Source organism: Haliotis rufescens, unplaced genomic scaffold (genome assembly GCF_023055435.1).
Source record: "Haliotis rufescens isolate VD_foot unplaced genomic scaffold, xgHalRufe1.0.p SCAF_2, whole genome shotgun sequence".
Taxonomy (NCBI): Eukaryota; Metazoa; Mollusca; class Gastropoda; order Lepetellida; family Haliotidae; genus Haliotis; species Haliotis rufescens.
In genome coordinates, this window is record NW_025963890.1 from 14,042,268 (window position 1) to 14,069,494 (window position 27,227).

Here is a 27,227-nt window from a genome sequence, read left to right on the forward strand (position 1 = left end):
CATAAATACATCCGACACCATGTACACATAAGGAAAAGCATTTTAGCATTATTAACTTCTTGGCAAAAGAAAGTATACACCCATGTTTGATGGTGGCCGAAGATGAAACAAACAAGAAATGGTTATTCAATGTTGAGGTATTTCATACGGGTATGGGACCGCCTCCGTGGTCTAGTGGTAGAGCGTCCGCCCGGAGAGCGGAAGGTCCGGGGTTCGATCCCCAGCCGCGTCATACCAAAAGACGTTAAAAGATGGTACTTGTTGTTACCCTGTCTGGCGCTCGGCATTAAGGGGCTAAAACAAGGACTGGTCGGCTCAGAGTCAGTATACTGTGTCTGAGTGGGGTATTCATGTTAAACTGCGACATGGTATCTCAGTGAGCTAGCACTATAAATCGGCATCAGTCCGGACTAGTACAAGCAGCCACACACACACACATACACGTGCATGCACGTCGCTATATAAGTGCAATAATCTTGGACGCCACGTTAAACCCCATTTCACCTCACCTCATACGGGTACGATACTTGTGTTTGTTTCGGTGACTGTTTTCACCCTTGTAACATTTTGATAACGTCTGTACGTTTTTGGTCAAATTTTCAAGTGTATACTGTCCTTCTCCGGTAGATACTGAATTTGTTCTGTTGGAGTAGTGATAAAGTTTCTATCCTTGCTGCCTTTTCCGCTTTGTAATTGGTACACCGCTGATACGGCGTTGAGCAATGTATTTACTGACTGACGTATAGTAATTTCCTATGTTGGAACCGGTACTTGTGTATTGGTCTCGGCAAAACATGTAGCATTTGGATGCATCCCCTTGTGTTATTCAATTACTATTTCACAATGTTGCTGAGAAACTTGAAAAGTAGATATATTGAATTATTTTCAAACAATCCAAATTGTTTCCATTTGAATAAATCTTTGATTTAGCGTTAATTATTCCAGCATGTTTTATGTCGGTAAGTTTAATTGGATTCCCGAGGAAGAACAGAAGCCACATTGTGCACAAGAAATACATGGGCAGAGATGCGAATTTCCGTATCCTATGCCTGGTAAATGACGGATGGTTTTCTTGTGCTTGTTTCATCCATATATTACCCGAGTTGAGGCCAGATTCTAGATTCGACAGCCACACGACCGACGCAGGTGATTGATGTTAAAAAACCCTGTCCTGATAATGGAGGACGGGGATCCGTCTATATGTCACATTTTGTATGGAAATATGTTTAGGAAACTCTTTTGAATATTAAAATAAGACAGATGAGGCCATGGAGGTTCTTGACCATCACCTACACCTCAAGCACACCAATGGTCACTAATTAGGGTGGTCAACGGAACAGTATGGCCGATATGCAGCTGCCCCAACACCTTCATTGCTGTCTGCATCTGATGTTTAATCACGGTGCTTCTCTATCGTCCCGCCAGGCTATTATAAGGCAGATCCGGTCACCATTTCTTGTTCTATTTCTGCCGCGAGGGAGGTTAACACACGTGGTCTTCATTAAGAAAAGTGATGGTGCTTGTGTCGCACACTCAGTTGACATATGCCGCTACATGGCAACAGATAATTAGTGATTGACTTGTGAAACCAGCCTTGTTAAAATCCAATACAGAGCTAAATTATTTTACACTGGAATATTGGAATTACCATATATATATTGAGAATTTGATTCAACATAAATAACAACTTGAGTGTCACATTCTTGATAGTAACATAGGCATAACGTCACACATGCAGCGATGACCTTCCGTGCTACAACAACTACTACTACTACTACTACTACTACTACTACTGATTATGTTTGTTCTGTTTGTTATTTTAATGCCGCACTCAGCAACTTTTCACCTATATGACGGCGGTCTGAAAATAATTGAGTCTGGACCAGACAATCCAGTTATTTACATCACGAGCATCGATCCACGCAATTGGGATACGATGACATACATCTACCAAGTCAGCGAGTCTGACCACCCGATCCCGTTAGTCGCCTCTTACGACAAGCATAGGCGCCGTTTACGACAAGCATGGGTTGCTGAAGACTTAGTCTACCCCGGTCACTACTGATAATAATAATAGTAATGATAATATTTTAAATATGTAGACCGCTAGAATCCAGCTGAAATCAGCTGCTCAATTGAGCTTTCGGAGATAGCATCAAGCTGGAAATAGGGAGTCTATATGTATGGCTCAGAGGTGCTCAGAGAGGCTCAGGAAGGGATTGAGAGGTGGTCAGTTCTTGAATGCTTCGAAGATGGAAAGGTAGGCTGTTCCATAGCAATGAAGCTGCTCTCACAAAACAGCTAGTTCAGTACGCAGTATACTGCCACGCAGGGATCAGTTGGTGATTGTTGTTCGTGTGTATCCTTTTATGTCACCCATACATACAAGCAAACCTGATTGTGTATGTAGGGTGAACGGTGGTCATGTTCAGATAAATGTGTGTTCAGAATGCATAGGTATGTTTGACATATTCGGACACACATATAATCATCCATTTACAGAGTAGAATCAATACACACACGCACACACACACACACGCACGCGCACACACACACACACACACGCACACACGCACGCACACACACACACGCACACTCGCACGCACACACACACACACGCACGCACGCACACACACACACGCGCACACACACACACACACACACGCACACACACACACGCACACTCGCACGCACACGCACACACGCACTCACACACACTCACACTCACGCACGCACGCACACACACTCACACACACACACACGCACTCACACACACACACACACACACACACACACACACACACACACACACACACAAAATAATATAAGTAATAACATTGCGTTCCAGGGAGAAAAATCTAAACTGAATTGAAAATATAATACCATATGTGTTAGATGTATGTTTTTAGATTAGAGAATTGACATATTTGGTGAATATTATTATGTCATTCGCTGAGTCACGTGATACAAGTATCAAACAGTTGATAATTTCAACATGTAGTCATTTTTTCCAGTTCCTGATTTAACTTAAATTTTCATTTTATTCCAAATGCTAAAGGTTAAAATCAGTTTAATCCTTTGGGAATTTGACCAACAACGTGGAGCCATTAATACGTACCGTGGACGTTGTTTAGTGTCAATAACCCTGTTAATATTATCAGTAGAATTCAAAGTAAAAAATAATGCTGGCTTGTGTTGGATGAATAGGTCATAGTTCATATATTCCTTTTTAACGAGAAAACCTATAACCTCAAGAACATACACCACTTGATCGTCTCACCTTTTATTGCCTTTAAAAAGTATAAGTAGGGGAGGATCTCGTAATGGAGACATGGTGTGTATTATCATGCAGTATTGTAGAATGAAATGTGTTTGTATTAAATATGTATAGCGACTTGCCGGTAGCACAATGACGTAGTGTTTGAGATAATGACGCGAGGTTAATGCAATCATGGGAAGGTGCTATTGTTTCTACATGAAATAACTCCCATATCTTGTATGAACGATAAAGAGTACCAAGCACGGTCTGGGATTAATACTTTATAGATATCTGGTCATCTGACCCAGGTCTTGATTCGCTCAGCCATAGTACCAGCACCAAAGGTCAATAAATATCTCTTTTTCTAATTAGGTCGTTTAGTACGTAACCATTGGACTCGCGATAGTGTCAGAGAACTGAGAAATATCACCTCGCAAGGTAGTCATCTAGAAAACCACACAATACATTCACGATTTTCCTGTGAATTATCACTTTTCACTGCCCTATTTCGTGTTGAACACCAGCCGGACCTCATTGGCATAGCTATAGAATATACACAGCCAAACTACCAGACCACCTAATGAACGCGGCCCCTTTGTAACGTTCCTGTATCCCACATTCTCAAGTCACCAGATAGTCACTCAGAAAAAAAGACAAGCCGCATTAATCCCCACAGCACTAATGGACTCCCTCAGCTGTGCCGAAGACATAGAGGCATTTGGTAGCCTGTTCCAGTGGCGACAGAAAGTCTGCATTCAGTAATGACTCGCCAATGGCTTCCTCCCTTCTCGTGGGGATCTGTCCGGCTGCGACTGGCTCTGACACCAAGCTTCTACGATTAGCTGCTTGCTAAGGCGGAAAATCAGTTCTATGTGCCCGCTCAATAGCTCTACTCGAGGGGAACGTGTCTTTGAAATAGAATAAATAGCTCTTTCTCCTGTTTCATGCCGTTTGTTCATCTTACAAGAGGCGCATCAGTTGAAAATCATGTCCTAGTTTCACGGCTAACCACGGGAGTTCCTCTGATGAGGGTCGGGCTGTTGTTGTTATTTCTGATGTCGCGTATCGAAATAAGCGAATAGTTTAAGTCAATATGATAACGTATTGTCAGGATGGGTGATGCGTTGTCGATGGGATTAAGGGTTGGGGTCAATATGGGTGTCGATGTATCATTAGTGTTGCTTGGAAAATGTAAGGATTGGGAGAGTGACATTATGCTGTCTCAATACGTTTTCTATGTACATGAACTGTCATAAACACGCAGCAATATCAAATCAGTACGTGTAATATAAAATAGTATTAACGGTATCATCAAGGTATTAGGCAAAACAACTGATTAATATTAATGAACAAGATAGTAGAGTCATGATGAACCTGAGTGTTATTTCGAAATCGAAAGGTCAAATTTGTAGTGGTCATTTCCCGTGATGGAAGTGTCACTGGAGGTTGTGATCCCGCATATCAAGACCATGTGCCCAGATTTGTTCAAGTTTGTTTGACCGGTGAAATACCACTCATAGTCCCTGTTTCTGTAACATTTAGCAGTAATATGGGTCGAAAGTCGAGAATGGAATTAGGTTAGATTATTCTTATCCCCCTTTCAAAAGGTTTATTTTAGATACGGAGATAATTTTCATTTAAATTGTCATTTGAAACTGTGAATATCTACTCGAATATAATAAAAAAATAATTTAAGAAACATCTTTAAGCCATTTGTTCATATCACATGGTCTGTGATATTGTCTGTGATAACAGCGAGCTGTTCAAAGCACGGTCGCTTTTTCTCCTATGTAGCCGTGATAATCACATGCCCAATACGTGAACGGACATCGTGTGACATTTGCGATGTAGCGAGTGTTGGTTTGCTGTACGGCTTATTAGCAATATTACCACGTGAGCTTCACACCTTTCTTGTAATGATACCCGCTCAATCTCAGTCTGATTAATCGTAGCAGCGGATGGCGGAAGATTAAAATCTTGTTGTTTCATAATGCATGCCAGCTGAGATGAAATGGGCACCTGTCAATATCAGTTCGCCTTGCTGATGTCGATAGCAGAGTTGACAGGTGCGCGCATTACCTGCAGATTACGCCGCGGAAACCAACACGAAAGTGCATTGTTTCCCTGCATGCTTCCAGCGAACGTTATTTTACAATTTTATCTAAATTAAAAAGAGGTAATCGGATATTTAGTTCAATTTTTCAAACAGACTCGTCCATTCACTGGTGAGATATCCTAATGGAACTCATTGCGTAAATTCTGAAATACTATCAGTGAAATTCGCCATCCATTTGCTATAGGCCTGATAATGTCAGGATCGCATTTGTCTACAAGCAAGGAGATGTACATGATACGATACGCGACAAATCAACTAGTGCCAACATATTTACCTCTGGCACTTGCTTCCAATATCTCGGAAACACCAATTATCAATTTGCGGGATATGATTTATGAAAATAATCCATTTTGGCCGATCTCACCTGATTGTCAAGAAAAAACCTTCCGTTCACCGGAAAAGCCAACTGGAACTGACCTTTGACCCGAGTAATATTATCGTCTTTTTCTCATTTATTTTTTCCCTATTTCCATCTCGGCCATTTTGAATGTTAGAGATAGATTACAGCAAGGCTAGCACGTTCACTAAAGTCGTCACACTTTCTCACCAGCCACAAATACGAGTGTGTTTACAAAACATTATCGTTATTTCACCATATTTTAATACAATTTATTCAGTTTCATAATTAGTGATTATTCAAAACAAATATTTCATTAAAATTACTTATTTGAAACTTTATACGTACAATCAAAACTAAGAAAAATATAACATTTACGATTTCATATTAATTAAATTATTTTAATCACTCCCTTTAGTACATAAAAAAAAACACCATTAAAAAATGGCAATCCTGAAAGATAGGACCCAATATCCATTACAAGTCTATGAAACTGTATAACATCTTTTCTATGCGACCCTATCGATGTATATTGCATACAGATCCCAATGTGCCAACTAATTACTTTATACGTACGCTATCAATGGCGGGGCATTGTGTCCCAGGGGAATAAAAGCGTATGGCCTTGGGAAGATGCAAGGAATCTTCCTGGAGGTCTTCTTTGTCCACAAAAAATCTGACACTTTGCAATTGGATGCCGGATATGATGCATTATAGTTGATCGCCGCTTTTTATGGCTCTGTGGAAGTTGACAGTTACCATGGAAACGGAGTTTTTGTTGATAACATATTTGATACTGTTTTACTGTTTGAGAACTCTTTTGATGCCTTTGAATCGAGGAGGCTTTTGATTCTCTTTTCGAACTGTTTCATGTCTAGTTTTGCCTTTTTTTTCTTGATAAAACATACATAGAAGGTAATAGGCTTTTTACTGAAGTACTTTATTTATAGAGAAGAAGACACCGATGTTAACAGTTTGCTCCGAGGGAGAGGCTAGGTAAAATATGGCTTTTCAAATTACTTGATATGCACTCTCATTCTGCTCAAATTATACTGTTTCTAATATTGGTAATTGTTTTCTGTTTTAGTTGAATAATAATGAAATTTGAAGTTAAGAAACTGTCATTCCAATGTCATTCGACAAAACCCTTTCGATAAACAGAAGAAACATGATAAACTTAGTGGACATCGGTACATATGTAATAATTAATGATAAACTGGAGTCAAAGATCGAGAAAATACAATTGCATCATTTCAAACTATGTATCATGTTTTTGTAGTGTGTATTGAGTCACAAGACACTGAAACGTCGTTGATCCAAGTGGCAGCATTCCCAGGGAAATCCTTCCGATGAACCCCCTTTCAGATAAGGGGCGGTCGGGTAGCCTAGTGGTTAACGCGTTCGCTCGTCACGCCGAAGACCCGGGTTCGATTCCCCACATGGGTACAATGTGTGAAGCCCATTTCTGCTGTCCCCCGCCGTGATATTGCTGGAATATTGCTAAAAGCGGTGTAAAACCATACTCACTCACTCACTCACTTTTCAGATTATACTTTTAAGGAAATCGTATACTGGACCATGAATAGATCGTATACTGGATCATGATATTGTGAATAGAAAGGGATTCTAAAATAGCGAGCAAGGTTTCTCGAGTAACGACGTACAAATTTCACTTATCCCTCGAAGTGTGTTATAATCATAGCGTACTGTAACTGTGGGTGTTCAAAAAAGTAATGCCTGAAAAGCGGGTTGGCTCTGGACTACCATTGTGTGGAATAAACTCCGGACAAGAAATTACGGATTTTTGAGAGGTAAATTATATCATTTTTATGAAATATTTGCAAAACGCACATAATAAAGTTTGGAGTTATTTACAAAAAGTACAAAAAGTAAAGATATTTCTTGAAACAGTCTATTTACCTACATCTTAATGTACAGTGCTCATCCCAAGGGATTATTGTGTCGTATTGCGTATATTAGAAAATATAAGCGAAAAAACTCTTTCTATAACCATAAGACATCTCTACTAAAAGTATAGTGAGTGAGTGAGTGAGTGAGTTGGGTTTACGCCGCTTTTAACAGTATTCCAGTTTTATCACGGCGTGTCAGCTTATTGTGGGAGGAAAGCCCGAAGTGATGCAGGTCTGAGACGTTTACCACTTCGGTGAAACCCACGAGCCCGGGTATTACTAAAAGTAGAGTCCAATGTATTACTATATCATAAGTATGCGTTTATGAATCACTATCAAATAGTGATGCTTCCAGGTTTTCGCGAAAAGGAAAACTTATCCTGCCTCACTGGTGGCACCCATCACAAACACATGCAAAGGCAAGAAAATTGTTCACGTGAAGAAACACGGATTTCTTATGATTATGGAAAGCGTGTTCTCGCTGTGTATTTCACATACACATTGCAGCGATCGCGTTAATAGGGCATTACACTGACTTGACTTGACTATAACTCTTTACATCAGCACTCCTAGCTCAGGATCACCAGAAGGTCGCGGAGTTGATGAAGGTCAGTCTGGCAGGGAAGATAACGGGATTGTCTGACATCAACCAACGACACTAATGGAACCAGTCAGCCATGACCTGTTGGCGAGTTCGAGCCCCATCGCCGCCTTCAAGAGAACACTCAAGTCGCGTGTGTTATGGTTGACTGCTTGTGATTTAGACGCCATCGTTTAGTGCCACTCGCAATGAATGGATCAGCCTTGATTATGCAAGTTCTGTAACATCGCGGAGAAATGTTTTTGTCAATGGGTTTGTCTGAGAGGGAACCCCTTTCGACATTGCTTTGGTATAAAGGGAAAACAATGCAATTTGTAAGAGGAATTTTAGAAGCTGTAGCATCAATGAAGCCGGAATTGACGGATTTACACAGTGGGTTGATTGAAGGAAATAATTGAAAATGAGGAGTTATGGTGTTTGCCTCAAATATTGTTTCGATCTCAAACTATTTCTGGTCACTTGGATGGCTAAGCGGTGTAAACATATAGAGTAAACTACGGTTATAACGAACTCGAGGGGACCACTAATTTTAGTTCGTAATAACCGTAGTTCGTTATAAGCATACATACAGCATATATACAACAAATGGTCGGGACTAAAAATAAGTTCGTTATATCCGTCAGCTCGTTATAAGCGTGTTCGTTATAAACGTAGTTTACTGTATAAGTAAATACCCATGTTCAACTCGTAAGACCAATGATCTGGCGTCCAAAGTTGTGGCATCCCGGTACTCCTGAAAAGTATTATACCTCACTCAACACGAATTATTTTCTGTCTCGAAATATATCCGTTAATATAGAGTCATGTCCTATTATTGAACGTTGTCTACGCGGCAGTAAGCAATACTCTTGCCACTTCACTAAATAATCGAGTCTCGGCCAGACATAAAACTTGCCAACAACAATTTCACAAGCTGTCGGCGGTACCATGACTATCAAGCAACATATGAGGTACACGAAATACAGTTACGTTATAGAGTGATATGTATTGTGTAAGCAATTTCTAGTTTTTGAAACTGTTCCTTTGTAACGCTAATACCATTTGGTGACGGTTTTCACGGGTTCCACTATAGAACTGAAATTGTAAGTATTAAAATTGGAACCAGTGTCCCTGATATTATATATTATTTCACAACAACGAATCCATTAATAAAATACAAATGATAACAATATTCTGAGATCTGAGATGTTCTGACAGGCTTAAGCTAAAGCAGGCATCCTCATATCGCCTACGGAACTGTCTTCTCGAACCGCCAAGGATGCCCACTGAGAAGAAATAATACGAAAAGCAAAACACACTTGTCTCCATATGCTATTGCACAACATGACAATACAGATATGAACACGTCGTACACACAGTCCCATTTTAATCCCTGTGGCAAAACACGCAGGTAATTAAAATAACATTACAGGCGCCTGTCTCACTGAGGTCGTACGACAGCATTGACTATAGACCTCACCATGCAGTGACATAGTTTTGAAGCCGAGGACAAGAGTCTGTTATGAGACTCCCAGAATAGCTGTCACCCTACCCAGTCCGTCAAAGACATGTCCGCACTAGTTCATCCTCAACATGCAGGCTTTGTGGTGATAGTTTTGAGATCAGAGCGTCTCAGTAATGTCCACCATTGGCGCCTGTTTGTTCTGTGATTTGATGTAATTCGGTTTGATAGGGGAGCTCTCCCGTCAGTCAGAAATCTTGTAATACTTTGGATGGAGTCTAATCCCTTTCAGTATTTATTAGAATTATTAGGCAGAAGACTTGTGCTTGAAATGGACACCAGATACTTGTATTTAAAGAGGAATAAGATGACAGGCTCTTATTGTTGCAGGGATGATTTTGGTGTTGCGCCACAGCTTTTAATGATACTATACCTCTGAAAAAGCTGAGCCTATCACTGCACGAATGTGTCCAATAGTCGACTGATGTTGCGATGTGTAATGATACTTCATCTTTGACAACTTTAAAGGTTCGGTCTTATTTTCATTCAATTCTGTATTGTAACGGCGTCTGTCTGCCAAAATGAAAGAACGGTGCAGACTGATTTCGAGAACAAGGACAATGACAATTGAACTAGCGGTCAAACGCTGCCTGCTCTCATCTAGGATTACGTGCATAATTTTGATGTTTAACTTTTTCCAGGCGCAGTTTGTTGTCTAGGAAACATGTACTTCTTTTTCGTTTTCATTTTTAATATTTTCCATTAATTAAGATCACACTTGACTTTGAGAGGTAAACACACGTTGTTTCCAATATAAGCTGTGTCACGTTTTGATTTAATGGCTGTTAATTGAACTTGATACACCGAAGATGCAGTACATTTCTATACACAGCTTCTGTGGTGATGTGGCCATCAAATCAACAGTTCAATCAGAGGTGGATATAGTGATTTGAAACCGCTGATTGACCAAACAGAAACGAGTTATTTCCAAAGCCTTGTTGGAATTAACATCACTTGACCAGATATGAAAGTACATTGTGCAATGTGATATATCAAACTGATGCTAATTGCGTTATCCATAAAGCGATTTGCTTCTGTTATATATGGCTCCATCAGAGACGAATTCAGGAAGTAGCGATATTTTAATCATATTCCTTATAGCAGAGTAATCATATTGGCCCGACATAGATTGCCTCCTCATTATACACCTATCAGGTACAGAAGGCTACATGTGGTCTGCGCATCGATACATCGCCAGAAACTAATTATCTATTCATTAATATTCAATTATGAAAGTAAACCGACTTAATCAAATCAATATGTTGATACAGATTGACCTATAATTTCACAATACCACAGCAGCTGGGTTAGAAGAAGCGATTTAATAGATCAGGTGTCAGACTTGGTGACTAGGTTGATTGCAAGCGTACCCCGATGGCACGGGTCGTTGTTCATGACATCAGTCACTTATTTGTTTGTTCCAGACTCAATTGCTGAGTGTGGCCTTAAACAACAAACAAACAATAAAGTCAATAATGTTGGGGCGACCGCTGATGGATCTACCTTCGATTGCGAAAGTCATGTCACATGTTGCGTATGGGGATTTGTCAACATACATCTAGTATGTAGTTTCCCGCGATAATTTATATATCCATTTTAATTTGGTTACGTAAAAATATGTGGTATGTTATAATGCAAGAGGTCGTGGGAAGATCCCGATAAAATAATCGATTAGCTTATCGAAATAGTTTCTACATAGGGGATATTACATGAGTGTTCATGTCATACTCTGTTTACGACACGAGCGGGAGCGAGGAAAATACCGGAAATACCGAAATGTAGGCACGAGTGTCGTTAATATAGTATGACATGAACACGAGTATAACGATCTCTTTATTACCGAAGAACCTGTCTTCATACAGAGACGAATTTTAGTGTTTACCTATAAGGACAGCAAGTCGCAACATCAATCATCAGCTATGACGTCGTTTCTAGTCTTTCCGACCTCACATCACAATGAGATTCGAATGACGTCAACAATGCCGTCTGAATGACGTAAACAATACACTGTTGTCTCCTGCCGTGATATGACTCAAGGACACATATGAGTTTTATGAACATCGATACGTTTACCCTCGTAGGTAGTAAACCAACATATACACTTCCATCTCATCAAAAACATTCATCCAACATATACCCACTATGAAAATCACAGAACCGCACTACTAGGAATGCAAGAATATAACATGAAGACCTTCTTAAGAAAAAGTTAATACTTTGAACCTCTTAAGACTTCTATCAGATGATCAGATCATAAACCTTACAGAATTCGGTCATTATCAGTATACATGCATTTATGATTATGTTTCCGTTGGTTATATAGATGAGGTTACATATAGACTGGGACTAAAAAGGCTCTGAAAGGTGCCGCGTGCGGAAAGATGAAGTTTACATGGAACCGTCACATGTGATGTATTCATCTGTCTAGTCGGAGATTGTGTGACGAATAGACCAGAATAACCAAACGGAGTCCTGGTCGCTCTTTAAGCCTTAATGCTATCTTTGGCGTAGAGTACCACACAGGAATGTCTCTGACATGAGTTTGTGTCGTGTTATAGGGCCAATATTTGTTCAATAGTATCGTTTACTTGGGCTAAGCATCTTCCAATCTCTTCAAGGACTTGCTTAGTGGGAATTCTATTACGACGGTATTATTCATCTATTTCGTTAATAATGTGGAAGGATCGAATGTTATGGTCCACTACCAGATCCGTTTCTTCTTGGAGTTGATGTCCCTGTAGCGCATCCCATTCGGTAATATGCCATGTTTGAATTGATTTTTGGCCACACTGGACAGGCAAATTTATTTTAGAAACCCAGTGGGCCTATCAACGCGAAATGCTGTACAGCAGATCCAGGCGGCATCTCTATCATCCGACACACACCGCTGTGGCTTTAAAAAAATGACTCCCATATCATACTGACCTTCGATTCCGACCGTCGGGCAAATATGACCTTTTTTATAGACATTTCTATTCGCCTTTGAGTATCCCATTTTACAATTGTTACAATGATACAGCAGCTGGTATTGATTATGTGGTCTCTGGCGAAGTGAAGCAAAAGCCCGTGGCACCAACCATATTCCTGCAATGGACACATCCGCCTTATGGTATTTACTATAAATTCACAAAACGCTGTCTGGTGGCATATAATTATAGCCGTAAAGTGTAACACTATGTGCTAGTTTAGGGCGCATAAAACAATGTCATTCACTTCCAAACTATGTTAGTATCGATTCAGGATTTGAAAACACACACCCAATCATACTGCGATGAATTATGCAGGAAGACTGCACAAAAACATCCTATTCGCCAAATAATGAATTGGTTTCGGGCGTTCTGAGATGTGGCTTTTGTTTGACATGTTGTCACACTCTAGTCATTATGAAAGTATTAATTTTTGATAAGTTATTATTTATATTTGCACTGTCCTAATTTGACGAGATACTAAATTCATGCCCAATGACACATGCAGGTAGAAAGTTGAACGGTGCAATTGAAATGCTGCATTATTTATAGACTATACAGATTGTTAGGGCATGGTCTCGTATTAGAGGGGAGCAGGGATGTCTCAGTAGCCTGTGGCTTCGCAAATTGGTTTGCAGAGTTGCGGCCCTTGGTCGTGCGCGGATTCGCTTATGGTGGCATCAATTGCAAGATGTGTCCAGTTTGTTTGCTTTCCTTCTGCGTTTATTTATGTGTGCGGGTAACACAAACGAGGTGTTTCTGAATTGTTAAATATAACTGAATGTTTTCTTCTCTTGGTTTCATGTAAGGTAAAATATATGTGTGACAACTGTGCCTGAAATATTGAGTGATGTTACTATTGTCCATGAAATAGTAACTAGATCAGTTGTAAATGAAATAGTGACTGGACACTGTGAAGGTGACACAGCGACTAGACGACTAGTAGGTGAAATAGTGACTGGACAATTTTTATTTTTTTTACAATAGTGACTAGAATTAAGTGTGAGATAGTGACTGGAGGATTTGACTGTGAATTGTAACAATGAATTAAATGTGAAATAGTAATTAGATGAAATTAATTTATAATAGTGACTAGACGAATGGAATATGGATAGTGACACGATGACGATATCACGTTTCATTTTTGATACAGGGCTATATTATAGCAAAATATCCAATTCGATTGCAGCATAAGGTAAAGCTTCATCATCATCTGTATTGACGATATGACCAAGGAAAGAAACATATATCCGGATATCCACATAGTGTTATTCCTATCCGAAATAAACATAAACGAGGTTGGCCAGCTGTGTCGAGACCATATGAGGCAGAACAACCTTCAATCTTGACGAGTCTCATAAGGTGGATCAAAGTCAGTTAAATTCGATGTGTACTTCAATGAGAAGAATTTGGGTAATGACGCCTCGACAATAGACGTTTTCAAATGAAATAAATCCATGTTTTTGACACACATTGGGGAATGTACAAAGTGATACACAGACGGCAGCAATGGTATGTCTTTCAAGGGTTAGCTCTTGTCATACGCCCACGTTTATACAGCCAATACAGAACGACAGCCATTCTGCAGAATTTGTTTACACCGAAGTCTGTGTCATGCGGACTACTATTTTTTGCTGGTTTGCATAATTTTTTGTCCTATCGATAATTAAGTTTTTTTCTATCTCCAAACATTTATCAGTAATATGAACACCTGAGTGAGTGAGTGAGTTGTGTTTTAACACCGCTTTTAACAGTACTCCAGTTATATCGCGGCGTGTCAACTTAATGTGAGAGGGAAGCCCGTGATGCATGTCTTAGACGTTTACCACTTCGGTAAAACCCACGAGGACGGGTATGGTGCTGACAAACCGTAGAAACATAACCGGGGCGAACCGGGATTCGAACCCAGAATCAAAGTTTTCTTGCGTGCCCAAGGGACGCAACTCTGCACAGCGAACCGCGGCGCCTTAGACGACTGGGCCACCCGTGCCCCCTGAACTCCTGAAAATAGGATGTTATGCGCAAACTGAAAATGTAATACTTTTCGAGCTGTACATAATGTGAGAATCAATATTGGATTTACTAGGGTTCTCCGACATTGATGTATATGCGCAACCTACAGCCAACTTGACGTATCGAGTTGTCTGTATGATGGTGAAACCCAAAATATACAAACGCGGAACACCGAATACATATCAACGGTAAAATCAAAAGTGACATGTTCAAATAGATTAGAGGCTGCGTGGCTACTGTCTGCGATAGTTATAGCAACACTGATGCACGGGGGCAGCTAATTGATCAAAGTTTGACAACACGGCGTACCAGTATGCGGTCTGCCACCCTTTCTCCGATGACACAGTAGTTATTATCCAGACACTGATATTTCATCGGATGACCATGAACCGTGTTTGTTTGTTGTTTAACGCAGCACTCAGCAATATTCCGGTAAGACGGTGGTCTGTAAACAATCGAGTCTGGACCTTGCACTCCAACGATTGACATCATTAGCATCGATAAATTTGCGGCCTCTTACCAAGCATAGATTGTTTTGGACCGATGGTCTTATCCGGACTTCCCACGGATCTCCATTAACATTGGTAGGTATATGATATATGCGGACAGTAGACATACCTACAGGTGACTGGCTGTATATTTCGTTTTGTGGGGATATGGACAGATTGTACCAGGTTTTATCAATGCATTATTTTCTGTATATTTCAGGATCTGGTGGTTTTGGATGAAGACACAGTATGGTTGACAGATATGGACAACACAGAACTGGAAATCAAAATGGTCACGTCCAAGACAACCAAGAAATGGTTACCCCATTATTCAGTTTGTCATCAGTGTTTTAAAATAATGAGTATTGTATGTATCTGTAATAATGATGATAATGTATGAAAATTAGTATGTAATAGTGGTTGCGTGGTGTGGACTATGGTGCGGGTGTTAGTGAGAGTGTTGCAGTCGACTTGTGCGTGAATGGTTGTTGATTGTGTATTGTTGGTGTGGGTGTGGATTGTGGATTATGGATGTGATTGTGAATGTGCATTGGGGAGGTGAATGTGGATTTTGGATTATGGATTTTGGATGTGGATGTGGATTTGCATTGGGGAGGTGAATGTGGATTGTGGGTAATGGATGTGTATGTGAATGGGCATTGTGGAGGTGAATGTGGATTGTGGGTTATGGTTGTGATTTTGAATGTGCATTGTGGAGGTGAATGTGGATTGTTTATTATGGATGTGAATGTGAATGTGCATTGTGAAGGTGAATATGGACTGTTTATTATGGATGTAAATGTGAATGTGTACTGGGGAAGTGAATGTGGATTGTGGGTTATGGGTGTGAATGTGAATGTGCATTGTGAAGGTGAATGTGGATTGTGGGTTATGGATGTGAATGTGAATGTGTACTGGGGAGGTGAATGTGGATTGTGGGTTATGGGTGTGAATGTGAATGTGCATTGTGAAGGTGAATGTGGATTGTTTATTATGGATGTGAATGTGAATGTGCATTGTAAAGGTGAATGTGGATTGTGGGTTATGGATGTGTATGTGAATGGGCATTGTGGAGGTGAATGTGGATTGTGGGTTATGGGTGTGAATGTGAATGTGCATTGTTGAAAGATATGGACAACACAGAACTGGAAATCAAAATTGTCACGTCCAAGACAACCAAGAAATGGTTACCCCATTATTCAGTTTGTCATCAGTGTTTTAAAATAATGAGTATTGTATGTATCTGTAATAATGATGATAATGTATGAAAATTAGTATGTAATAGTGGTTGCGTGGTGTGGACTATGGTGCGGGTGTTAGTGAGAGTGTTGCAGTCGACTTGTGCGTGAATGGTTGTTGATTGTGTATTGTTGGTGTGGGTGTGGATTGTGGATTATGGATGTGAATGTGAATGTGCATTGGGGAGGTGAATGTGGATTTTGGATTATGGATTTTGGATGTGGATGTGGATTGTATATTATGGATGTGAATGTGAATGTGAATTTGCATTGGGGAGGTGAATGTGGATTGTGGGTAATGGATGTGTATGTGAATGGGCATTGTGGAGGTGAATGTGGATTGTGGGTTATGGGTGTGAATGTGAATGTGCATTGTGGAGGTGAATGTGGATTGTTTATTATCAATGTGAATGTGAATGTGCATTGTGAAGGTGAATGTGGACTGTTTATTATGGATGTGAATGTGAATGTGTACTGGGGAAGTGAATGTGGATTGTGGGTTATGGGTGTGAATGTGAATGTGCATTGTGAATGTGCATTGTGGAGGTGAATGTGGATTGTGGGTTATGGATGTGTATGTGAATGTGGATTGTGGAGGTGAATGTGGATTGTGGGTTATGGGTGTGAATGTGAATGTGCATTGTGAATGTGAATGTGGAATGTTTATTATGGATGTGAATGTGCATTGTGAAGGTGAATGTGGATTGTTTATTATGGATGTGAATGTGAATGTGTACTGGGGAGGTGACTGTGGATTGTTTATTGTGGATGTGAATGTGAATGTGCATTGTGGAGGTGAATGTATATCGTTTATTGTGGATGTGAATGTGCACTCGGAAGGTGAATGTGGATTGTTGGTTATGGGTGTGAATGTGCATTGTGGAGGTGAATGTGGATTGTTAATTGTGGATGTGAATGTGTATGTGCATTTTGGATGTGAATGTGGATTGTTTATTATGGATGTGAATGTGAATGTGCATTGTGGAGGTGAATGTGGAATGTTTATTATGTATGTGAATGTGAATGTGCATTGCGGAGGTGAATGTGGATTGTTTATTATGGATGTGAATGTGAATGTGCATTGTGGAGGTGAATGTTGATTGTTTATTATGGATGTGAATGTGAATGTGCATTGTGGAGGTGAAAGTGGATTGTTTATTATCAATGTGAATGTGAATGTGCATTGTGGAGGTGAATGTGGATTGTTTATTATGAATGTAAATGTGAATGTGCATTGTGGAGGTGAATGTGGATTGTTATTATGGATGTGAATGTGCATTGTGGAGGTGAATGTGGATTGTTTATTATGGATGTGAATGTGCATTGCGGAGGTGAATGTGGATTGTTTATCATCAATGTGAATGTGAATGTGCATTGTGGAGGTGAATGTGGATGTTGATTATGGATGTTTATTTTGAGGGGGTTATTATGTCAAAGTGATTAATGTGTATGAGGGGAGGTGTTAGTGAGGGTTAGGGTGTGGTAGTGGTTGGGTGTGTGTATGTGTGTGGATAAGTGAATCCAATTGTCTAAATGACTGTTGATACCACTTGGTTAGGTAACTACCACATTCCACGAATACCGGATTGCATTACCAACACCCAGAAATCACTTGTGTAGTGTGTGTTTTTTTGCAAGCTATAGAACAAACTTATTCAGACTTTTAGGTTTCTGCGCCCACATGATGTTAATCGCTAAAAACATCGATCAAAAGGAAACAATATTAGGTTAAAATACTGAAACCATTATCGATGGACATGCATAATATAACGAGAAACAGCAAACGTAGTAAGTTATATTTCCATTATCACTGGACTTATATTTCAATTTAGAAATACCAGTTGACGTAACTCAAAAGCTTGTACTGTTTTGGTTTCAATGTTCAATGGTTGTGATGACAATAACACAAAACATAACTAAACGTGGTGACCGTAGATATAGTTAAATCCCTATCTTCAAATGCTAAGGTCAAACAGAAAGCAGATGTCATCGCAAGTTTACTGAAATACTGAGAAACCAATATGTCAAATGCTGGACGTCGTCATACATGTAGTTTGTATACGATATCATATGTTTGAAATTTCTGGATAAGACATTTAGTTCGAGAAGTATGTATCCCCATGGGTACCCGTTGTGCTTCTCTCTTCGAGGGTCTGTTTCTTTATGCATATGAATCAGAATTTCTGCTCGAATTGACAAAATCAAAACAAGAGAAGTTTAACTATTTATACACTACATGGATATCAATGATCTAATATCGTTCAATAATGGTCAAATAGCCAATTCCCTTCAACTGATTTACCCACCCGAGCTAGACATAAATTAAGACCAATGAAACGGCCTCACCCGTTGCATATTTAGATGCATAAAGATTCCAAGTGACAGAAAACTATCCACAAATCTGTATGACAAGCGGGATGACTTCAACTTTCTCTTTTATATCGAGCAATGTTTCAGCATGTACAGAGTTTTGTGTCTACATTTTCTTTTTTCACGAAGATTTCAAAGAGCGTTTTTTTCTCAAAAGTTGTTTGATCAGAGATACAACATTTAAGGCCATTCTAAAGCATTCAAAAACGTTTGTGGTAGATATGTGGAGGATATTTTCAAATTTTGCTCATCAGTTACAAAAATGGACTGATACAATTTCCAAGTTTGACTTGCACCACATGCTCCCGTGTTTTACAGGTGAATACTTGACTTGTCTTTGCGTGTGTTTGTCACAGGTGCCCTCTGGTCGGACAGAGTACGCTCACCCTTTTGTGATTCATAAACACATGCTAATGACAAAGTCGGATTCGTACAATGTATTTCTTATGACTAGGGAAAGGTGTTTATCCCTTCAGTGAACCTTACGCATGTGTTCTAGTGCTAATGGGACATGCGGTCGGTGTAATGAAGGTGTTTTCGCCTAACGTCTCATGGCATCATTACTGATTTGCACTGTGATGTACAGAATGCAATGACGTACATGTACGTGTCATTTCCAAGACGAAACGGAAATGTAAATCAATAGACTGGATGGCCGAAATATATGGCCAACGCGCCAAAACACAGAATAGGTTAGCATTAAGATCTGGGATGCTTTGCGTGTGTTTTGACTCGCCAAGGCTCCCTTCACTTCACAACATAATCATTTAATGTGAAGCTACACACACACACACCTGAAAGTGTTCCTTGTATATCATGGCCCTAGACACCGTGTAGGACATACTCAACATTCATTCATAATAGACTGTAAATTATGAATTTTAATTGTCTCCTTCATATAATAAAGGATGAATCTTGTGTAAATGTCACATTTGTTAGTTGGGACGCCTTCGACATTTCATTTCCAAAAGGCATAGCCTGCAGCAGGAGTTGGGGTGATATGCATGTATATATGTGTACCTTGCAAAACATTCTCATTACACCTTAACGGAAATATATTGTGTGCACAGTCAGCTTTGAATGGAGTGTGTTTGTGAAAGCGCCCCAAACCCATTCCCATCATAATACGTTTGTCAGTGTGTAGCAATACAGACTTGGTTAGACTGTCTGTATTATTGAACTTGCCCATCTAAACAGCTAGCCATTTTATTACCGCCACAGTCTTGGATGAGGATGACGTAAAGGAAATCGTCCGTCATTGGTATCAAGGAAGTGGTAAACATCTGAGACCTGCATCACTTCCAGTCCCCCCCCCCCCCCCCCCCCCCCCCCCACACACACACACACATTAAGCTGAGAAGCCGATATAACTGGACTACTGTTAAAAGCGGCCTTAAACCCAACTCACTCACTCACGTGTACCGCGACAGGCGTGGATGACGTCTACGTAAATGAACTCGTCCATCATCCAGAGAGTCAGTGTGAACCACCAAAGGCTTTGATGACTTGTACGTAAATGAACTCGCCCATCATAGCGCCAAGTCAGTGTGAACCACCAAAGGCTTTGATGTCGTGTGCGTAAATGAACTCGCCCATCATAGCAGCAAAGTCAGTGTGTACCATCACAGACGGCGATGACCTTCTCGAACACGGGTCCGCCACACAGGCCTCTGCTGTTGATGCGATGTGTCAGCATATCCGCTCCAGTGAGTGACGAGATGAAGGTGTCACTCCATGATGATCTCGTTCTTCTGGTTGAGTAGATCTCCCACTTGAATCTAGTCTATCGTGAAACTCTCGGCAGCGCGGGACACATGGGGCTGTCATGTTCATGGCATCAATTGGTATGGCAGCAGTAGGCATCGCTATTCCAAAGTGTCACGACATGGTCCTCAAGTTCAGGAAAAGTATATGACTCCCACGTATATGAAGGCGGGCGCGCGACTTTATCACTAAGGCTGTTGTTTAATATCTATAATATTTTTTCTGGTATATTTTGATAGTGACAGAGTGTCACGCTATTTATAAAAACCAAAGAGGAAAGAAATATGAATTCATTCCAACGTTGTCTTTTTATAGTTACATATTGTGTCAAACACTGTTAATAAACATCTGTTTAAGTTTTCATCCATTACAATATGGTTAAAGAAAACATTATGTATGAGAGGACATAAAAATCCGTTTTAGTCATTACGTAAATAAATACCTCAATGTTTCTATATTTAAATTTATAATGACCGAGTCTATGTTTTGTCTACGAACCACAACACCGAATGTCGTGACAGAAGGGTTTAGGCTATGATTTTATTCTTCTGTTACTACTACCTTGATTCTCTAAGTTAAACACACGAGTTATTTTCGATCGTCTAACTTAAGAATTGACCTAACCAGATGTAGCTAGGCTACGTGTTGCAGTTTCTAACAGAAGGGGCGCATTCTCTGAAAGAGTAATTTGTGCGTGTAGTTTTGAGGGCATTTATTGATTCGTAATGGACAGAGAATTAAATATAGGTGTAGCTTTTAGTGTATTTATATATTCTTAATCGTAATAGGGGATTGTGTGCATTCATAAATTTTGTGCCTATGTTTGTTCACCCAATCTGTTCAAATCATTTATGATTTATTTATTGATTAACTCATTAAGTCATTCATCAAAAGTCATCCTGCTCTGTGTGTATGAGTTTTTGTTATTGTTTTAAAAAAAAAATCATGTTTGTCAGATCGAGGAATGTGAAAAAATCATATATATGTATGTCAGAAGATAGATAGAATGTCTGGGTTCGATATTGTCGTGAAATTACAGGAGTTTTGCTCACTCACACACACACATTGTAGAGTCTGTATGCCTGTAGAGTCTGGGAGAGCAACCTCCTGGAGGATTCGGGGTAGATTTATGTTGCAGGACGCATAATCTCGTCAGATACCGGGTACGAGGACGGAACGTAAGTAACGAACATGTAAACAAGATTGCGTTTTTCTACAATAAAAAGTTAAGTTGAATTATTTTTTGTTTTATTTTGAATGTTAGACAAATATAGATATGATATATGTGGATCCATGTTCGCGTTAAACAACGGATTATACAAAAATAAAACCTGTTGATGCTCAGTTGCATGAAGCGATCTTAGCGCTACCTGCAATACTTCACCTTTAGCCTAAGATCACTTTGTGGAGGGGCACAGGTGGCCCAGTCGTCTAAGGCGCCGCGATTCGCTGTGCTGAGTTGCGTCCCTCGGGTACACCAGAAACCTATGATTGTGGGTTCGAATCCCGGTTCGCCCCGATTATGTTTCTAGGTTTGTCAGCACCATACCCGTGCTCGTGGGTTTTACCGAAGCGGTAAACGTCTGAGGCCTACATCACTTCGAGCTTTCCTCCCACATTAAGCTGACACGCCGTGATATAACTGGATATATACTGTTAAAAGAGGCATTAAACCCAACTCACTCACTTTGTGGGAACGGAACCCAAACACACAGATTATATGCAGGTGCATCCCAACAGAACAGCAGCAATGGGTCAGCACAGTTGTTATATCATGCTCCTCACACTTCATAACAAGCTCCTACTGGAATGTTGCTAAAAAGCGGCGTAAAACCATACTCACTCATAACTGAACTTCGAGACAATTTGTTTTAGATTTCGAGATGATCTAGATTTTAAAATAATGAGATCTCCACGTTAACTCTATTATGTTTCCATCGATCATCTTCGTTTCATATCATAATTTATCAATTACATATCTCTGAGGCACCTAGCCGTTTCACGGTCTACACACATGGAATGGACATTTGCATTTTTTCCACTGAAAGGACATTGCATCGGCGAATAGGAATAGCCGGTGTCCTGAAACAGCCACACCCTTGTCCTCACCCTCCAAGTTATCGTTCTCGAATGGTTAACAGAATGACACGCTACAAAGTAAGCTCTGCCTCCCGGGTACCCATTAATGACTGGATGGAGAGAGGCATACTTAGAACAGAGTCACTTCCCAGCGAACACACAACATAAGACATGATTTGAGTGTGGTGCAGGACCGACGTCCTATAAACGTTCAGGACACGGTCACACGGTCACCCATCCTCCTGCTCTCCGCCACCAACGTTGCTCAACTTTGCATGACCTATGACCTGTGCGCCGTACGCAGGACCACGTGCGACCAAACAGCTGGGTGTATTAAAGACTGACTATCAACGTTATATACAAGGCCAAGACAATGTCAATGTTCTCTGTAGGTCAATGCATCCTACTAGCTAAGTTATACAAACTTGATCCTGTATTTTAACTGTTGTCTGGAGAACATAAGTCTTTATGCCCAGCGTCTTCTAACAGTTTGGGACATTCTGATTTAGGTCCCAAGCACACAAATTCGATGTTAGCGTGTACAGCATAATATATGAAAATCACACCCCTCTGCTTTCGTATGAAAAGAAATACACCCTCTGTAAGACATATGGTTAGAGGGGTGATTTTTGTCTGCCCGAATATATTATGCCATACACTCTAACATAGAATTCCTGTGTTCCCCAGTCGCACTTCTGGTTGTGAGGTGACTATATGAATCGAATCACCCAAGAAGACCTGGTTGGTTGCGTGTCAGCGTAGCCCGACGGCGTTGGACGTTGCTCATTATATCGTTCACTGGTTTGCCTTGTGGAGACTCGCTTATGTACAGGGCGACGCCATATGAGTGGAAAAGTGCATCCAGCGGCGTAAAACAAACCTACTAATCAGCAGACAGTGAAGCTTTTAACTTATAAAAACTGGGATCAATTGGGAAATACTGATTAACATATTTAGTTCCGAAAGCAGAAAACACCAAAGAAGAGAGCAAAGTCAACTTTAATTTTGTGTAATGTAACACATTTTTCTTGCTTTTATCAGTTCTGTATATGGCCTAGATTTGTTTGCGAGTACACGAGAGGTACCACTGAAATATATATACACTGGATTTACACGCATTTACAACTACTTTTCCGTTACAGTTACATTTAAATGATAGAGATAAAGATACACCTCTTTCATAGTCTGCAATCACGAACAGGTAAAGCTTTGTAAGCTACAGGTTGATCATACAAGACGTAACTATGAATACCCAATTTCATTTACAATTGTTTTACTACACAAACATTACATGTCCAGTGTCATCTATGACACACCAGTGTCATTGTCACGTTTAGCCATTGCTTGAGAGTATTTATATAGCTTAAAATATGCATTAGGTACCGTCCGCATTTCCCACCATAATGATGCCATACCTTGGCTTGACTCCTAAAAATCGTTAACAGACATAAAGATGAACTTATTCAATAACATGTAAATATTGATTATCCACAAAGCAGATTTGAATAGGAGAATATGACTTATATTTGCATCAAAAAGATTAAATATGTAAAATAACCCAGCGTCGACTGTCTTCAAGTGTGATACCCCATTAGAAGAAGCCTTGATCTGCGATGCAACGCTAGTGGTATGTAAATTAAAATTAAATTTATAATAATAATTTGTATTTCTCTCATTATAACTATTATGATTTATGTAATGAATGCTTCTTTTAATACATAGCTGATTTCACACTCATAATAAGGAGAACATATGGCAGATGTTAAATTTCCCATACAAATATATCACACCATTGGATAAAGAAATGTTGTTAATCATATCTACAATTTCCTAACAATATTAGAAAATTAGTATAAATGAAACATTCCTAATTATAATTTGCTGATTTGGTGGCCATTTGAAATTTTTCAAAATAAAATCCTTCTGTAACTGTGTGTATACATTCCAAAAAGAGAAGAAAAGTACGGATGGACGGACGGACGGGAGACGAACATTGGACCTTTCTTCTAACTAAAATAGGCTGGCATTAGCGGGTTGAAGGTGGACAAAATTGAAGAGCTTCGATTTATCGTCTTCGTTACCTGGCTTCACGAATGACGTTTGCTCTGGTTTACCATTACAATTAATTCCAAAAAAGCCTAATAACATATTTTCCCAGACAGTGTTTAATGTGTATTTTCAACTTGACTAAATGTTCGTCAGATACAATTTCGAGATGATTTATATGAACGACAAAACAGTTACTAGTTTATTTTAATGTCCTTCCTCGTTAGGTATGTCCCCCAAATAAGTTATTAGAGGCGAATGAGAATGGCAACGTTACGTCAAGGTGAAAAGTTCGATTAATTTCCTGGCATTTGATAGAAATACGAACAGGTTACGTAAGGTACCGGTAATGGCACCGACTTAAGGAAAGCTGTACATACTTTTTATTAAAGATGCACTGACGTGTGTATTGACTTCATGACATAATATAAGTACAGATGTACAGAGGCGGTGGGGTGGCATCATGGTTAAAGTGTTCGTTCGTCACGCTGAAGACTCGGGCACGATTCTCCACATGGGTACGGTGTGTGAAGCCAATTTCTACGGTACCCCGCCGTGATATTGATGGAATATTGCTAAAAGCGTGTACTGACTTCGTTATGTTTAAGATGGAGTGACTTCATGTTACTATATATTTAGGTGTACTCACTTGGTGGTATTACATGTATATTGTCTTCGTGATGTTATACAACAAAAGGTGTACGGATTGTGTGGTATTACGGTTGCATGACTTCATACTAGTGCAGGTGTACTTGTTTCTTCAGTTACAGTTGCATGACTTCAGACTAGGGCAGGTGTACTTGTTTCTTCAGTTACAGTTGCATGACTTCAGACAAGTGCAGGCGTACTTGTTTCTTCAGTTACAGTTGCATGACTTCAGACCAGTGCAGGTGTACTTGTTTCTTCAGTTACAGTTGCATGACTTCATACTAGGACAGGTGTACTTGTTTCTTCAGTTACAGTTGCATGACTTCAGACTAGTGCAGGTGTACTTGTTTCTTCAGTTACAGTTGCATGACTTCAGACTAGTGCAGGTGTACTTGTTTCTTCAGTTACAGTTGCATGACTTCATACTAGGACAGGTGTACTTGTTTCTTCAGTTACAGTTGCATGACTTCAGACTAGTGCAGGAGTACTTGTTTCTTCAGTTACAGTTGCATGACTTCATACTAGTGCAGGTGTACTTGTTTCTTCAGCTACAGTTGCATGACTTCATACTAGGGCAGGTGTACTTGTTTCTTCAGTTACAGTTGCATGACTTCATACTAGTGCAGGTGTACTTGTGTCTTCAGTTACAGTTGCATGACTTCATACTAGGACAGGTGTACTTGTTTCTTCAGTTACAGTTGCATGACTTCATACTAGTGCAGGTGTACTTGTTTCTTCATTTACAGTTGCATGACTTCAGACCAGTGCAGGTGTACTTGTTTCTTCAGTTACAGTTGCATGATTTCAGACTAGGGCAGGTGTACTTGTTTCTTCAGTTACAGTTGCATGACTTCAGACTAGGGCAGGTGTACGTGTTTCTTCAGTTCTCTTGCAGGCGTACTTGTAGACCATAATAGGCGTGCTGATGAAATAATACATTGATGTGTAAAAAAATAAATAAATGTCATAATGAATGCTTACAAAAGTATATTGTATGTTCCATAACAGGTAATGAATTTTGTAAGTGTATAAGTGTTTATGTTTTCGATTAATGTCGGGGCTTACGACGGGGGCTTCACACATTATTCACTATTGGGGCTTCTGAGTGACGTGAGACTCTTTAAACACTGGTCGACCCCGGATAACGTAACTACATGTACATGATAACAGATGTTGCAAGAAAACTGCGAAGTGGCATCCCATATAATTCATATTGCAGATGCCTTGTGGACAAACCAATTAACAAAAGGTTCCCGTTCTCTTCTTGGACAAAGCTTCGTTACGCTATAAACAGATGGTTCGATGTCAACCTCTTTAAGCAAAATATATCTGTCATTGCATTACATGATATCATTTACTATAGCACGTTTCTGTCCTTGAGACGAGTGAGAATACATTTCGACTTCAATCAACACTTACCTTCTTCGGTACTAAGGGTGTGATTTGCAATCACTTGCTCGTCTGTCTGCCTATCAAGGGCGTCCCCAAAATACACCTGCCACCTCCTCGTGATCACATGCCACACTTGGAAACAGTTTCTCGAAAACCCGGTGTCATTACTGTTACCTTACAGCTAGTCCTTTGGTGTTGTTTCTTTTAATCTGCTTATATGTTTTGGAACTTTCGTTTCATGTGACGGGGGCACGGGTGGCCCAGTCGCCTAAGGCTCCACGATTCGCTGTGGAGAGTTGCGTCCCTTGGGCACGACAGAAACCTATGATTGTGGGTTCGAAAACCCCGGTTCGCCCCGATTATGTTTCTAGCTTTGTCAGCACCATACCCGTGCTCCTGGATTTCACCGAAATGGTAAACGTCTGAGACCTGCATCACTTTGGGCTTTCCTCTCACATTAAGGTGAACTCACTCACTCACTCACTCACTCACTCACTCA